The 12,229-nt window shown below is 43.4% G+C and overlaps 1 non-coding gene across 1 annotated transcript; it reads right to left on the bottom strand.

Moving 5' to 3' along the window:
• Window positions 1–6,997: 6,997 nt before the first annotated feature.
• On the bottom strand, window positions 6,998–7,093 carry Trnai-uau (transfer RNA isoleucine (anticodon UAU)). The gene is made up of 2 exons: window positions 7,056–7,093; window positions 6,998–7,033 (listed from the first exon to the last, which is right to left on the bottom strand). It is a non-coding gene; the product is annotated as a tRNA-Ile (tRNA).
• Between the last annotated feature and the right edge of the window lie 5,136 nt (window positions 7,094–12,229).

Below are 12,229 nucleotides of genomic sequence, written 5' to 3' on the forward strand. Positions count from 1 at the left end.
ATCCAGAAACCAAAACTCAACATCCCAAATAATTAAACAAACTATAGCTAAATAAAAGCCCACAAAGACTGTGAAATCCATCATCCCTTGGTCAACCATCCTTAAACATGAGAGCCATCTTGCAATGGCTGACATGTCTTGTGTCATCCCATTGAAGAAAACCATATTCCCTCTCCCAGAAGATACAAATGACAGTTCGGCTGTTAACCCTCACTCTCATGGATAGGTCCTCATTCATTCATTCATTCATCTCTTTTCAAACCTAATAAAATAAAATATGATAAGATGAAACAAAAAAAAATGCAAAAAAGTTGGACAAGACAAACCAGCAGAGAGAAGAAAGCTCAAGAGAAGGCACAAAAGTTAGAGACCCACTTGTTCACACCCTCAGAAATCCCATAGAAACACTAAACTGGAAGCTACAATATAAAGGCAGAAGACCTGGCACAGAACCGTGCAGGCCCTGTGCATGCAGCTTCAGTGAGTTCATGCAGGATTTGCTCTTGTGGGTTTAGAAGACCTTGTGTTCTTATCCTCTGTCTCTTCAGGCTCTTAAATTATTTCTGCTTTTTATTGTTCAGAGTTTCCTGAGCTCTAAGGAAAGGGATTTGATGAAGAATCTCATTTAGGGATGACTGTTCCAAGGCCATTATTCCCTGCATTATGTCTGGCTATGGGTCTTTTTATTTGTTCCCATCTGCTATAACTACCTCTGTTTGTGAACTCTGCCTCTGGCTGCTTCCTCCATATATTCATAAACATGAAGCTGTTTCCCAGCCTTCAATTTCAAAATTTCTCTGATTTTTCACAGGAAGGCATTAAAAGCATCTGTTCATGCCAAAAAGATTCTACCTCCTATTTATTCTCTAAGGTAATATACAAGTATGGCAGGAAAAAAAAATGGAAACTAAATTTCAGGTGAAGATGTAAAAACAAGAGCTCCCCCCCACACAAGGAGACTATAACTGTCTCATCACCAGTACCATAGGGCAAGCTACCAATCTACTGATCCACTTACTTCATTGCTGTGACTGTAGCCAAAGATATTCTGTGGGACATACAGACACTGCTTCATAGTGGCCATGTGCTGGCTCGTTTTATGTCAACTTGACACAAGCTAGAGTTATCTGAAAGAAGGGAACCTGAAGTGAAAAATGCTTTGTAGGCATTGACTTTTTTAAACCTACTTTATTCGGGCTTCCTTATGTCTCTTTCTCCCTTTTCCACCCCAATCCCTTCCAACACCCCAACACTAGGTAGGAGAGAAAAAAGGTTAATAGGGACTGAGGGTGTGGACATTTTTAGAAGTAGTTCCTTGGAGAGACTCCATTCTTCATCATCAGATTACAAGCAGTCCAGTCGAACAATAAGCCAGCAGTCCAGCAATAGCAAAAGCAGCAATAAGGCCTAGCAACACCAGCAGCAGAAAGGGCATAATTCGGCAGAAGGGACACAAAAAGTTCTCTGAGGCTTTTCTCTCTAGGAGTGAAACAAAGCAATGCAAAGCATTGAGATGCAAAGCAATCTCTGTCTCTGGGCTCCTATTTATACCTTCTTAAGGTCCACACAAGGATCTTTTTTTTTTTTTTTCCGAGACAAGGTTTCTCTGTGTAGCCCTAGCTGTCCTGGAACTCACTTTGTAGACCAGGATGGCTTCAAACTCAGAGACTTGGTCAAATAGAATGGCTTCCTAGGGGAAGTTATATGTCATCCTTCTCTTTAGCACTTTGGCTAAAAATGACCCAGAGGTTAGAGAGATAGAAAAGTTGATAACGTCCTGGTAGACGTCTTCTATGTGGGACTAATGTGGTGATTAGTTTTGTGCTCTTAATGTTCTAAGTGAGTAGAATTGTGAAAGGTCAGACTAAGAACAAGCCATGTGGAAAAGAAAGAAAAAAATGGAAGGAAAGAAAGAAAGTGCCGGGAGCCAAAGCTATCTACGGAAGCCAAAGCCAAAGCTATCTAGTGAAGACAAAGGTATCTACGGAAGCCAAAGTCAATTAGTGAGCCAAGGCTATCTACGGAAGCCAAAGTCAAAGCTATCTAGTGGAGACAAAGGTAGTTGCTGAAGCCAAAGCCAAGTAGAGAGCAAAGGTCATTTAGTGGAGACCTAAAGCTATGTAGTGAAAGAGATATCTAAGACCCTAAATCATGGGTGATAGATTGTGAGGACATCTTTGTTAGAGCATCCGTAAGATATCTTAAGAGAACATCCTTATGGTATCTTGCAGGTACAATAGTTAAGCCATGAAAGCACTCTTCCTGTCTCCTGCAGCAGCTAATTACCTTCCTCCTTTCCTGCCTTCTCCCTATATAAGTTGGGTAAAAATTTTTAATAAATGGAAGCCTTGATCAGACAAACAGACTTGGCTTCCTTCCTTGCGCTTCTTGTCCCCTCCCCCAAATTCCTTCCACTCTCCTCCCTTAGGAACCCCGTTGAAGCCCCGCAGGTCGCAGGTCGGGGGAAGGAAGGAAGGAAGGAAGGAAGGAAGGAAGGAAGGAAGGAAGGAAGGAAGGAAGGAAGGAAGGAAGAAATCACCTTCAGTATGATCTTTTTTCCCAACAAAGCATAAACAATTCCAGGTGCTAGTCTTGTAAAGACTCAACCAAAACATAGACCTGCTGATTTTTTTTTTCTTTCTTTTTGAGAAACAGTCATTTGAGGAGAGGGTGGTTATAAGCATTGTAAAGAGGCTATAGGGGATCATCAAGGCTCTAAGAGCAGGTGGTCAGTTGCAGGTACAAGTAGTGAAAAGGGGAGGAGGCATCTAAAGCTGATCATTGGGATGGTGCTCAGGGTCATCACTAAGAGGACATCTCCTTCCTATTTGTCTAGAAAAAGAGCATTCATGGATTTCAGAAATGAAGGACACAAAGAAAGTTCTTCTGGAAAGGCAGACAGATACATTTGTGTGATATTTGTGGGTAAACTTTGTTCATCATTAGCTCCATGTCTGCGGTGTCAGTGGAAAACAAAACAAGAAGAAGAAAAAGTGCAAAGAATAAGATCGGGTACCTTCTAGGAGAGAACCATGAGCATTTACGTAAGACACCATTCTTTTATTTGGAATAAACAGAAAATCTTACATAAATGTTTCTATTACTATTCATAAGATCAGAAGATGATGTGGAATAACATTACACAAACACTAATCCTTTCTCTTAGTAGACCTGGAGTTGTGGTGACTATCCAAATACTTGTGAAACACACATATACTTTGGTTTTGGGAATCTAGCAAATGCCCATGTACCTTAGCCTCACCCTCTTGGCCTTTTCTGACATGATTGTTATTTGATGCCCAGTAATCAGAGCTATAGCCACAATGTTTTTATGTCGGAAACTTCCTAAGTAATTTATTATCTTAGTCACTCTTCTATTGCTATAAAGTGACACCACGACCAACGCAAGAGAAAGCATTTAATTGGGAATTTTCTCACGGTTTCCGAGGTTTAGTCCATGATCATCGTGGCAAGAAGTATGGTAAAATGCAGATATGGTGCTGGAGAAGTCACTGAGAGCTGCATCCTAATCCCCAGAGAAAAAGGGAGAGAGAGAGAGAGAAAGTCTGGCCCTGACATGGGCTTTTGAAAACCTGAGTCCACCCCAGCTGACACACTTCCTCCAAGAAGGCCACACCTCCTAATTCTTATAAGCCTTTCAAATAGTACATTTCCTGGGTTAATAAACTAATAGGTTTTCTCTGTTGACCAAATAAGCCAATTCAAGCCGAATTAAAAGTATAAAAGCGGCTTTATTTGAGCTGCTCTCGGGCAGGTACTGGTCTCAGAGAACGAGATCAGGGAAATTGCCATGCAGACAGGGAGACAGAGTGGGGAGCAGAGAAAGAATATGCACATTCAAGGAGAGAGAAATGCAGAGAGAGACAGACAGAGACAGAGAGATAGCGAGACAGAGAACAAAATGTCTGGATTATAGAGGGAAGAGTCTCTGGGAGAGGGGAAGCCCAGCCCCTGGGCTGGAAAGTTCAGGGTAGAGGGTGAGGTATGCCTGCCATACCTTGAAATAGGTTGGGAGTGAGAGGTGCTGGGAGAACACGGAGGCCAGGTTCAGTTGGATGTGCTAAATGGGCACCTCAGCATCTTGTCCCAGGTCTGAAACCCAACATAAACTTTCAAATATATGAGCCTATGGAGGACATTCTTATTCAAACCACCAGAGTGACGTCAACTGCAAAGCTGTGGTTTGTCTGAGAAACATGTCCCGGGGCCTCTCCCTCCGTACCACCTCTCTCCTCTGTGTGGTCCAGGCTGCCACCGTCAGTCCCATGACCACCCTAGAGAGAAAGCTCAAACCACAGACTGTATGGCAAGTATGGTTTTTGTTTTGTTCTGTATCTTTGATGTTCTGCGAAGTGCCAACTTGTTCTGCTACAAACCACGAGGAAATGTGGAGTTGAAATGTACAGTGGATGTTGTTACATGCTGTCATAGAGACACATCATTAAACAGATTGTTTCTCTCTCTCTCTCATGACTCCGAAATGTCATCTTTCAGAGTTTCATAGGGTGGAGCCATTCTAGGGCTCTCTATGTTTATGAACATTGCAAGTGCTCCCTCTAACTTCACAGCTCCAGTTTTTTGAGTTTCTTTTTTTTAATTTTTATTTTTTTATATTAATCACAGGTTATTTACTTTGTATCCTAGCTGTAGCCCCCTCTCTCATTCCCTCCTAATCCCACCTTCCCTCCCTCATCTCCTGCCCCTTTCCTGCTAGGGGAGGTCCTCCTCCTCTTCCATCTGACCCTAGCTTATCAGGAATCTTCAGGACTGGCTGCATTGTCCACCTCTGTGGCCTAGCAAGACTATTCCTCCTTCAGGGAGTTTTGGGGGGACGTAAAGGAGCCAGTCATTGAGTTCATGTCAGAAATATTTCCTGTTCCCGTTACTAGGGAAACCCACTTGGTTACTGAGCTACCATGGGCTACATCCGAGCAGGTGTTCTAGGTTATATCCACACATGGTCCTTGGTCAGAGAAACAGTCTCATAGAGGGCTCCCGTGCCCTGATATATTTTGTCCTTGTGGAGCTCCTGTCCTCTCCCAGTCATATTAACTCCACTTTTTATTGTATGACTCCCTGCACTCTGCTGAAAGTTTGGTTATGAGTCTCCGCATCTGCTTTGATACACTGCTAGGTAGAGTCTTTCAGAGGCCCTCTGTAGTAGGCTTCTGTCCTGTTACTTGTTTTTTTCTACTTTCCCTATCCATCCCATTTGTCTTTCTAAGTGAGAATTGATCATCTTACTCCGGGTCTTCCTTCTTGTTTATCTTCTTTAGGTGCATATATTTTAGTATGTTTATCCTATCTTATAGGTCTATATAAGTGAGTATATACCGTGTGTGTCTTTCTGCTCCTGGGAGACCTCACTCAGGATGATCTTTTCTAGATCCCACCATTTGCCTGCAAATTTCATGATTTCCTCCTTTTTTATTTCTGAGTAGTATTCCATTGTGTAAAAATACCACAATTTCTGTACCCATTCTTCCATTGAAGGACATCTGGGTTGTTTCCAGGTTCTGGCTATTACGAATAAAGCTGCTACAAACATGGTTGAGCAAATGTCCTTGTTGTGTACTTGAGCAACTTTTGGATATATGCCTAGGAGTGGTATGGCTGGATCTTGAGGAAGCACTATTTCTAATTGTCTCAGAAAGTGCCAGATTGATTTCCAAAGTGGTTGTACAAGTTTACATTCCCACCAGCAATGGAGGAGGGTTCCCAATTCTCCACAACCTCTCCAGCATGTGTTGTCACTTGAGTTTTTAACCTTTCCACAGCTCCAGTTTTGTGAACAATTCCTGTCCAGAAGTCAGAGCAACACAGACTGTTCTCATTCTTATGACCTGTTTTCTTTTCTTTTCTTTTCTTGGGTAGATTTCATTCTCTCGTACATGGGCTCCTCGTCGGTACGTGACTCCACTGAAGCTGGTCAATAAAGAAGTTCTGAGAATGGCTAGCTGCTCTCCATCCCGTTATCCCGGTCTGCAGAGATGACCCGTCGCTAACTGATGGAGTGTACATCCAGTGCAGGCACTGTGTTCTGCCCTCGTTCCGCCTGACCTAAAAGTGTACACACCAGGAGCTGCTTGGCTCCGGTGAGTTAAAAAAAAATAAAATAAAATGAACAGGATTTTGCTGTGTACTGGCGCTGATCTAGAAGTGGCAATCCTCCTGCCTCAGCATTTCAAATGCTAGGCGGGCACAACTACAGCGCACTCTCTCTTTCGGTTCTAATGCATCACAAAAACTGTATTAATATATTTACGGAAGAGGGCAAGAAGCCTGTTCCTAGCTGATCCAAAAACTAGTTCAGCATACCCAGGAAGTTTGAAAACAGATCCCCTCCATCTTCCCATTCCACCAACGCTGTCAGGTGATTTTTCATTTGCACTGGAAAAAAACAGTGAAGCCAAAGCTGCTACCATAATCCTACTGTATTTTTCCACAAGCCAGAACATGAGCAAGACAGGGAAGGCAGAGATCCGTTGCAGTCGTTAGCTGGATTCTAAGAATAAATAAGTTCTGGATTCTAAAAATTATACAAAACCAAGTCAATTCTAAAAAGGTTAAAATAAAAATGATGCGTAACGAAGCAGATTCTAAACAGGTTAAAAAAAAAAACCTACAGGGGAAGGGGCATGAGAGGAGAAGAGAAGGGGTGGGGTGGATTGGGAGGGGAGAAAGAGGGTCTACAGCTGGGACACAAAGTGAATAAACTGTAATAAATAAAAATAAACAGTAGCTAGCAACAAGTAGTAAAAAAAATACTGTAGGATAGATAAGATGGAAATATAAGAAATGTATTGAATGAAGAAAGTCCAAAATTTAGGGAAAAAAAAAAAAAAAACATGAGCCAAGATTTAAGTGAAATATACGTTGTGAAGGTGAGTCCTACTTTGTGAAGAAGAAGAAAAAACACAAACAACTTCAGAAAGGACAGGATTTTCAGAGATTTCTATTCCAAGTTTGAAAACAATGCTCCAGGTGAGGCTCGAACTCACAACCTCGGCATCACTCTCGCGCACACACTGTCATATAAGTACCGCGCGCTAACCGATTGCGCCACTGGAGCATCCACGTCGCCCTTGCGGCATCTACGACATATTTCCGGTCATTCTTTAAACGGCCTGCACGGAACAGCCTGCTAGACCACAGCGCGGGTGCATGCCCGGCCCGCGACCTGACACCCCAACCCGGCGGTTGCTGTCAGCGCGGTCCCAACGCCGTTTTCCCGACCCCCACTTGGTTTTGCTCTCAAGCCAAAGGATGGAAAGACGCGGAGCTCTGACAAAGCGATTCCCCGAGGTTTTGCTTTCCTTTCTGCCTTGATCTGGTCTAACGAAGGCTGGAGAAACCAAAGGAATTGGTTCCAGAGAGGTGAAGGAGTTTCGTGGGGCCTTGCCTTGTGTTGGGCCGTCGCCACACAGTGGTCGGGTGGGGGAAAAAAGGCCCTCGCTGTTCCTCAGGCAACTGTGTGGACGTAGAAACGTGGGAAAACGCTCCAGAACTGTGTCTGAAATTTTGTATATTTCCGTGCAAAAATTAACCTAGATGCGCTAAAGATCTCATGGTAAGGCGTGTTTTGCTGTAGGCAGACAGAAGGAAGGGTACTTCTGGACCCCTTACACACAGTGTGGGGCCTTGATGGGTGATCTGTTAGGTAGCCAGGCTGGCACTCACGTGCTTAGAGGTTATTGGGATGGATCCCTACCTCCCGCGACCTGCTTTGGATCCCCACCACTCATTTCTCTGGTACGTCCCTAAAAGGGAAGCCTCACAGTCGCCTCTTGTCATTTAAAGTTCTGTATGAAAAAGGCGGACGTTTCAGGTCTTTCTTGAGGCTGGTTAGAGGACCGCTTCTTACTCCTGGTCAGAGGAGAAATCTGAGCTCAGCCTCTGGCCTGAGGATCAGCACCCCCAAATTAGAGCATTTAGTACTATTCTCTTCCCGTTCAACTTGATCCAACTACAGCCGTCAGTAACCTGGAAAAACTGCTCCCAGAAACCGAAACCCTTAAAGATAGACAAACAGATAGATAAACAAGCTTATTCTCTAATGAAAATCTGACGTCCGGCCACACGACCCTGAATATTCCCAGTCTTGTCTGATACCCAGTCTGTGTAATGGCCCCTTGGTCAGCCCATTCCCTCCCTTGGGAGTGATTCTGTCTTAACCCCTATTTTCTACATACACTCTGTGCATTTCTTAAGCCATGTGAGGCAACATGCAAGAACCAGAGAACAAGCAGTTAATTCTTTGGTTTGGTTTGGCTTGGTTTGGCTTGGTTTGGCTTGGTTTGCTTTGGTTTGCTAACATTCTGCAGCCCATACCAGGTTTCAACTCCCAATCTTCCTGTCTCAGCCTTCCCCATGCCGGTATTATGGGTATAAAGATTATACATGATCTATCTTTAAACTTGATATGCACAGTTGAAATGCCATTTGATGCACAGTAGACACCATTCAGTGATCCCTATAGTCAAGCTAATTAAATCTCCACCTCCTCTCATGGTTATAATTTTATCTACAGAGTGAAAGTGCCTGTGTTAGGATTTGTGAATCGCTGAAGAAAGAGCCCAGACTCGGATGGTATGCAAAAACGAAGAGTGTTTATTTTGCTAAGAATCCCAGCATGCTGGGGTCACCATCTTCACAAAATGGTGGTGACCACGAAAAGAGCTCGCCGATTCCTTTTAAAGCCAGAAAGGGAAATTTCTACTGCGGCCATGTGACTTTACATTGGGATTGGCTAGTAGCCATGAAGGCTATGTGATTCTGATTGGCCTGGCTGGCACCTGTGGAATTAATTCCTCTTACCTGAAATCTCTCTCTCTGCAGATTTCCAGTATTGGATACGGTGTTATCCACATAGAATATTGGTTGGCTTGATCAATTGTGTACAGCAGCTGTGAGTTCATGGTTCTTCATGAACTCACAGTTCTTCATATCCAGAAGACACTGTTTCACTCTGATTCTCCCCAGGAGCTAGCTGGCTTTTCTGCTCCTTCTATCATTTAAATGGGATTGTCTTCTTGTTCTGATAAATCACATTGCTATAAAAACTCAAAGATATTTATTTTTGCGTCCTGAAAGTTTATTAAAGTTGTTTCTTCATACATCTTTGTAGTGGGGCCTTCACAGATTTCTACCTACCTGTTATCAGGGAGCAGGTTTGTTTTTCTTTCTCCCCACACCCAAATCTGGACACCTTCCATTTCTTATTTCTAATTATGCTTACTAGTACTTCTAGTGTTAGATTGAAAAGAACTGGCAAGAACGAACATTCACCTTGTACCAAGTCTTAAGGAAAATCCTTTAACATTTTCCATTAGTTATAATGTTAGCAGTGCCTTTTCATAAAAGCACTTTAATGCATTGAGATAATTTTTCCGTATTTTGTTGAGTATTTTAGTCATGAATGGACACTGAACTTTGTTAAATGATTCTTTTCAGCATCGATGATCATAGAATTTCTCTTTCATTCTGTTAACATATCACATCAATTTGAATATGTTAAATGAGTTGTAAATCTTAGGGCTAAGTCATACCTGGTCAGTGTATATATATATATTTAATTCAGTTTGTTCTTATCTATTGAGGATTTTACCCAGCCAGTGGTAATGAAGCACACCTTTAATCCCAACACTTGGAAGGCAGAGACAAGTGGATCTTTGTGAGTTTGGGCCAGTCTGGTCTACATAGTAAGTTCCAGGACAGCAAGAGCTACATAGTGAGACCCTGTCTCAAACAAACAAACAAACAAAGCAAGAAAATAATCCCACACAGAGAAGCCCACAGGCTCATGTGATCTGGATAATCCCACACTTACACTCTCCTTCCAAGATAATTGTAGGTTGTGCCAGATTGACAGAACCAATAATCATTGAAAGTTTCAAGTATTTATTTTCAATATCATCATTCTTTCCTTGGGAATCCCTCTGCTTCTTCCTTCAGCTCTCACCCTGTACTTAGAGGTGCTTCATGGCAATCAAGACAAGTTCCAGGACAGCCAGGGGTAAGAAAAAGAGCCTGTCTCAAAAACCAAAACAAAAGAGAAAAAGAAAGAATCAGATGTTACTACAGATACTGGGAAGTAACAAGCATTTTCTACCTTGTAGACAAATTACCAATTTCCGGATGTCAGAGTTTAGGGTTCCTGCCCTGAGGAGGCCAGTACAGCCTGCTGCTTCAACTGGCACTGTGAATTCTGAGCTGTGATCTTCATGTCCCCTGGGACGTTTCAGGTTCAGAAAGTGCCTTGTCACTTTGTTGCTGGCTGTAGGATCTGCAGTGTGGCGTTACTAACAGCCAAAGCTGGTTGATCTGACTTGTAAGGCAAGGTGGAGTCTCTGCAGCTGAGGTCATTGTGTCCATACTTGCTGAATGTCACTGGCACTATGGGCTGTGGGTTAGCTTGCTTCCGTCATGGTTGTCCCTGGATATTAGTTACAGTCTGATGTGGGTTAAATATAAGGAATAGTGCTCTTACTTTTTTAATTGATCTTTTTTTCAAAAATTATTTTATGTGTATGGGTGATTTGCTTTCATGTATGTCTGTGCACAGAGGGCATACGTCCCCTGGTGCTGACAGCTGTGAATGATTACGTATGTGAGTGTTGGGAACGAAGATCCTCAGGAGCAGCATAGATCCCAATGACATCAGGAGACACTGCAGTAACCTCTGTCATTTCTGTCTCCAGGGTTATGGGTGTGATAGTAAATCCACCCACAATTTGTTTAAGCCCTTTGCTGCTGAAAAGGTCCGAGGCTAGCTCTCATAACCCTGCTTTAGAACCTTATGTCCCAATTCCTCTGACTACTACCTGATGAAAAGTTCAAGTCAGTGACAGGCTGTCTGCATGCCGGGAGTCAGTAAGACACCCCGGCACCCCACACACACACTATTGTTCCGGACATTCTTCTCTATTGACTGCAGCCCAGACCTGTTTAACTGTCAATGTCCTTATTCTTAATTGACACTTGCCCAGCACCAGCTCTACCCCCAGAGATAAAAGGCCGCTTAAAAGGAAAAGAAAACCCTGAAGGTAAAAAGTCAAAATGGAAATTTTGTGGCAAGCAGCAGGATAGCCAGAGAGAAAAGCAAAGCCTTATTTGAGGAATGAAAACATCACTGTGGTGTGCCCTGTCTTCTTCCATTTAAACACCTGGCTTGGGATAGCATAAGATCATAGGCCTGGGAGCTACCCAGACTGGGAGTTAACCTTTTTCCTGATACTAACATTTTTTGCTTCAGCCCTTTCCTCATGCAAGCAGATGTCAATCTGATGTAAGTTACTGTAGACACTGGCGGTGCTGCTCCAAGGAATGGACCAGGAGGAGGGCAGGCAGCTGAGCAAGCAGTGTAAGGAGCATCACGGTTGAGGCATTTGCTGTCTGTCCTCCCTAGAAGAACAGGAAGGACAGAACCACACCAAATGGAAATGAATTCAATCGGATTGAAGCGTTTTTCTGTTGTTTATCTCCTTACTTAAAAGTAGGGCCTCAAAAAGGATGGATATCAGAAGAAGTCAGGAGCCTACCAAGAGGACCTCTGAAAGGCTCTGCCCTTCAGGGTACCAAAGCAGATGCTGAGACTTATGGCCTAACCTTTGGGCAGAGTGCAGGGAACCTTATGAAAGAAGTGGGAAACAGTAAGATCTGGAGAGGACAGGAGCTCCAAAAGGAGAGCAATAGAACCAAAACATCTGAGCACAGGGGTCTTTCCTGAGACTGATACTCCAACCAAGGACCATGCATGGAGATAACCTAGAACCCCTGCACAGATGTAGCCCACGGCAGCTCAGTGTCCAAGTGGGTTTATTGTAATAGGTACAGGGACTGTCTCTGACATGAACTGATTGGCCTGCTCTTTAATTACCTCCCTCTGAGGGGGAAGCAGCATTACCAGGCCACAGAAGAAGACAATGCAGCCACTCCTGATGAGACCTAATTGACTAGGATCAGAAGAAAGGAAAAGAAGACCTCCTCTATCAGTAGACTTGGGGAGGGGCATTTGTACAGAGGGGGGAGGAAGGGAGGGATTGGGTCAGGAGGAGGAAGGGAACAACAGGGGGGATACAAAGTGAATAAAGCATAATTAATAAAGAAAAAGACTTTATAAAAAAAAAAAAAGTAGGGCCTCAGTATGTAGGCCTGGCTGGCGTGTGCCTGCCTAGATAGGATGAACGCTCAGTCTCACCTCCAAGCG

Source organism: Psammomys obesus, unplaced genomic scaffold (assembly GCF_907164565.1).
Source record: "Psammomys obesus unplaced genomic scaffold, mPsaObe1.curated_primary_1811, whole genome shotgun sequence".
Classification (NCBI taxonomy): Eukaryota; Metazoa; Chordata; class Mammalia; order Rodentia; family Muridae; genus Psammomys; species Psammomys obesus.